Here is a 5627-nt window from a genome sequence, read left to right as displayed (position 1 = left end):
CAGTATCGGTTCTCTAGTGGAATGAACTGATATTTATAAATTAATTATGGTCTGGGCTGACCATAGATAAATTAATTTATTTGAGGCCCATCTTTATTCCTTGTATCTGGTCCCTGGACTGTCCCAATGTCTTCTAGCCCTAGAAGGAGAGAAAGACGCCTCCTACACTAATTCTGTGCCCACACGTATTTAATTTTATTTTAAATACAGCTGTCAGCTCTCAGGAAAACACACTGATAAAATTAGGGTTTTGAGAGCAGAGAGAGGCGCAGGAAAGCGTGAGGTGATTTCTGTCTTGGGAATTTCCATAGCTCGTTGTCCATCCAACGTTGGGAATTGAGCGGGATACAGTCGAGAAGATCAGAGCTGGAGTCAGATTTTCGCAGGAAACCATGTTCTGGCAGTCTCCGTAAAAAGGCCATAACTTCCTCCACAGAACTCCGATTCAGACGCATCAGGCGGCCACGGAAAGCTCTCTCGAAGACGAAGAAGTCGTATTTCTAGGCGAAATACGATTTGAGGACGTTTGAGGCTTCAAACGAAGGCGTGAAGTTGGCTGACCTGTTCAGCAATAGATTGACGAATTCTTAGGAATTCTTCAGGTATTCTCTAACTCCAACGTGCAGTTGTTAAATTCATAGGAGCATGTTAGGATTAATCGTTGTATGATAAATTAATAATATTCCAAGAAACGATCATCGGGCAATCGGAGCATTAATTCAGTTTAATATTCCTTCAATTGGTATCAGAGCCCAGGATTAATTTCTTGGCTCTATTATTAATTTATGTACGATTAATAATGTGCGTTGTTTTTAACTGCTGTTGTTCTTCGTGATTCGTTGATTCGTGGAATACGTCGGTTTGACGTTGTAATTGTTTTTCCACCACGAGAAAATCCGTGGTTAGATTAGATTTTCGAATTGTATTCGTTTTTCTGTTGTAATCTGTAATTATGGAGAACAAACGAAGAACACGAAGAACGGGGATGAGCTATTTGCCAATTCAAACTGCACCGGAATCAGGCTGCAGGCGGCCGCGCGAGGCGTGGCGAGGCTGGGCGAGGGCTGGAAGCAGCGGGCAGGGGCGGTGCGCGCCCGGGGCTGCGCCTGCGCGCTCTGCGCGCTGCGCGCCCGGCGGGCGGCACGCTGCCGCTGCTGTTGCCGCACGCTGGAGCCGCTGCTGCCGCCATTCGTTGCTGCTGCCGGGGACGCCAAGCCGAGTCAGGCGAGAGCTGCTGCCGACCGTTGACGCTGCTGGAGGTGCCGGACCGTGCAGACGCAGGGTGCGGCGATAGGCGGAAATCGCGGCGCTGCGACGCTGGTGTCGGGTGGAGGCTCACCGGAGCAGCAGCGATGGCTGACGATGTCGCCAGCAGGAGAGCAGTTGGTAGGCGACGACGCCTGAGATCGACCGGATTGTATGCGGCGCCGCTCTGGCGGCGCGAAACCCTAGCAATGGAAGGTGCAGGTCGCGGGTCAGAATGGTGAAGAACCGGATCCGAGGCGCGGATCCGGGTACTGTTCGCGGGTAGGGTCTGTTGACTCCGGGTTCTGGGCTTTTGACCGCGAGTTTGGGCCCAAACAAGGGCTGGATCCGTTTTTTGAGCCTGTTTAGGCGGTTTTTGGGCTTTTTATTGTCCTTTTTATTTATTTTATTTTTCTTTAAAATAGAATAGATGTTGGGTTTCCACGAATGGGTCACGAAGAATTTTAATTCTTTAATTATGTTCTTTGCATGTCGTGGTGGTTAATCCCTTATGCTCTTTACCTGCTTTTGCCCGTCTTTGTTTATTAATATTTGTTTATTAATTGCGCTTAGACGAGCATGCTAGTAGGTTTGCCGTTTTCTTAAGCATGTTTTAGAATTCTGCGAGCATGATTTACATGTTGCGTTCTAGAGAAGCATGTTTAGGTTTATGTGTTGAGCATGATCAAACCTTTTGAAAGAAAAAGACTAAGCTGTATTAATAATTTTATAGATGATTAAAAATTATTTAGATTTCCACAAGCGGTCTCTAGACAAAGTGATTGGCGATGTGAGTAAACGTCCACACAGCGTGGCTTACTTCATGTTTGTTCTTTCATAAGTTTGTCAGATGATATTTCTATAAAATATTTAAATCCATTAAAGTAGTGGGAATTATGCAGTAAACGTCCACACAGCGTGGCTTACTCGTATAATTTTTCACGAGTACTTTAGAGGATGGAATTAAATAAGATAACTAAGAAATTAAATTGAATGCGGCATGGTCCGAGTGAGTATGTCAAATTCGAGAATTTAATTTCAAAGTTAAATTGTGGTTATTTCTTATTAATTTTTATTCTTAAAATTATATAGACCTCCACATGCGGTCTCTAGACAAAGTGACTAGCAATATGAGTAAACGTCCACACAGCGTGGCTTACTTCATATATGTTTCTCATAAGTTTGTCAGAAGAGGTTTCTATTAAAAATATTTAAATCCATTAAAGTAGTGGGAGTTATGCAGTAAACGTCCACACAGCGTGGCTTACTTGTGTAATTTTTCACAAGTACTTTGGAGAATGGAATTAAATAAGATAACCAAGAAAATTAAATTGAAAGCGGTATGGTCCTCGTGAGTATGCTAATTTCGAGAATTTGATTTTCAAGGTTAAATTGTGGTCATTGCTTAGATATCATATCAAGTACAATGTACAACTCCCCGAGGAGTCCCTTCTTGATGATGATATGGTCTATTTAAGGTGCCAACTATTAATTTCCTTTGTCAAAAGGTTAAGTTGACATGGATGGAAATTAAACGACTAGGTGAATAGTCTGGTTGAGGAGTTCGTGTGTAAACGTCCACACAGCGTGGCTTGCACATGGGATTCTTTGAGCCGTTGGAGGTTTCACTAATATTGTTTTATCAAAAGGTTACAATATTATTGTTACGAATTATGTGCTTTATGTTCGTTACTTTCAGATATGTCTATGTCTCTTACTGTTTATTTATTCTTGCACAAAGTCTTTTAACCGGTCCAGACATATATAAAATGGAAACGCAGTTTTGGATATTTATCTTTATCACAAACTAAACACATATTTTGTGTTGCTTACTACTCGATGTTCTATTTGTTCGAACAATGAGACAACTGATGGGAAAAAGGAACTGCATAAAAGGTGGCATGTGACGAATAATGTGGCTATATGCTTTATTATGAGTATAATGTCACAAACCTTGTAGCTCCAACATCAGGGCATGGACAATGCTATTAGCATCATGTTGAATCTCAAGAAAGTGTTCGGAGAGTCGGACTGAGCTGCTCATTTAAATTTGATGAGAGTAATCTTGTTAATTTTATGAGTGAGCACAGCTCAGTGCACGAGCATGTCATGCAATTTTTGACGGACTTGACTTGCTCAGTGGGAGTATCGACGGTGAGGCAAAAGTCGATATTATCCTGAACTCTCTTCCCAAGTCTTTTAATTAAGAACTTCCGCCTCAATGCTATTATGAGCAAGAAAGATATTTCTTTTGAGTTACTCTAGTTACGGCTAAGAAAGTTGTGGGAAAGAGATGTGCAAGCACTTGTTATAGCCAAAAGTGAGCCATCTTCTTCGTCGAATGACGGGAAGAAGAAGGGTCCAAGGGGCAAGAAAGACAAGAGAAATAGTGGGAGTAGTGGTGTGATAAGATTGAGTATTGGAGATTTCTTCTTTCAATACTCAAGGCAAAGGGTTAAGGTACTTCACTTGCTATAGTAACTGAGACATGTCAGCTCATTTTCTACTCAATTGTGAGTAGTGGATAACGAGAGAAACTGATAATGATTGTTGCACCTTGCATGGCTTTTAGGCTGACAAGGAAGCTGAGAAGTGATGAGATGATTGTCTTCATAGGCAACGTGACTAGAGTCGCAGTTGTTGCAATTGGAGACTTGTCTTTAAGTACTAAAGACATAGTTTAGTTTTTGAGAGTTCCTTATCATGTTCCAAAAATTTTGAATAGATGGATCTTATGTCATTTTTGATAGTGGTGTTTTCTATCATAAGAAATGACAAAGTTGTCTATTCTGGTATTTTTGAACATCTCTCTTCATACTATAACTTGTCTACAAAATACCTTTATATTGCATTTACATCATCGAACAAAAGAAAGAGAAAAAGTTAAGGCTAATCTCTCATGAGGATCTTACACATATTGATACCCTAGATTAGGTCACATCTATCTTAACAGGATCCAAAGGCTCGTGCCTAAACAGTACATTGGATTCAATCCAGGTTGTACCACTTGGAACCTGCGAATCCTGTATAGAGGAAAAGATGGAGACCGGGTCATTCATGACAAAGGGGATCAAGGGTCAATAATGTGTTAGGAATGATCTTTTTCTGATTCATTGTCAGTGTTTGGGATTCCAACCCAGTTTACTACACCGTGTAATCCCTATATAAGATGGTGTGGTGGAGAGAAGAAATAGGTCACTCTTGGAAAAATATGTCCGATGATGAGTTATGCATCTTTGCAATTAGTCCTAAAGAATCAGAAGATGGTTATTAGCAATGACACACGATTCTTAGAAGTGGACTATGAGAATAATCACTAATCCAAGTCAGATAGTGTGCTTCAAGAAATTGAAGACATTAGACAGGCGATTCCATCACCCAAGCCAAGTGTGCAAGAGTTTTGTACCACAAGACACTGCACGCACTGTTGACACACATGTGCCACCACAGATCCATTGTAGTGGGAGGGTTGTGGGACAACCCGATCGATTTATGTTCTTGGGAGAATCTTTGGATTCAGTCCCTGGTAGTGAATATAAGAGAATCGACCCAGATATCTACTTGGAATCAGCGGGAGACGAGAATGTAGATTCTTGGCACACCTCAATGGAGCAATCCATTAAGAATATGGGTGTATACTAGAAAATCTTGCTACCAGGAGGCAGTAAAGCCTTAGGTTGTAAGTGAGTATACAAGATAATGACAGGCCCGAATGAGCAAGGTCGTAACTTTCGAAGCTAGACTGGTGGCGAAAAGGTTATGCCCAGTGTAAGGGTATAGGTTATGATGATATTTTCGCCAGTGCCATGCTCAGAACATTCGGATCATTTTACCCATAGTAGCTCACTTAAACCATCGAGGTCTGGCAAATGGATGTCATATATATTACCTTGAAAAAGGTAAGGACATCCATGTGCAACAACCTGAAGGTTACGTGAGGGAGGGAGAGAAGCATCTCGTGTCAATCGCTCTTGTGTCATCGGTGATGTGGTTTATCTTGCATTTTATGTAGATAATATCCTCCTAATTGGCGACAATATGGAGCTGTTGTCAAGACATAAAGTAATGGTTATCCGAACAGTTTCAGATGGAAGACTAAGGAGGTACAGTATACATCTTTGTGATCAAGGTTATAAGGGATCACTAGAAAAAGATGTTGGGCTTATCTCGAGTGTCTTACACTGATACTGAGAATACTCGTTTTAGTATGAATACCGCCAAGAAAGGATTGCTACCTTTTAGATATGGCGTTCCTTGATCTAAAGACTATGTCTTAAGATGCCTATTAAGGTTGAGGAAATGAAGGCAGTATTCTACGTCTTCCGCAGTAGATAGCTTCATGTATGGATTACTATGTACGAGATCTTATATTTTGCTATGCA

This window comes from Salvia miltiorrhiza, chromosome 2 (genome assembly GCF_028751815.1).
Source record: "Salvia miltiorrhiza cultivar Shanhuang (shh) chromosome 2, IMPLAD_Smil_shh, whole genome shotgun sequence".
Classification (NCBI taxonomy): Eukaryota; Viridiplantae; Streptophyta; class Magnoliopsida; order Lamiales; family Lamiaceae; genus Salvia; species Salvia miltiorrhiza.
This window is presented reverse-complemented; position numbering follows the sequence as displayed.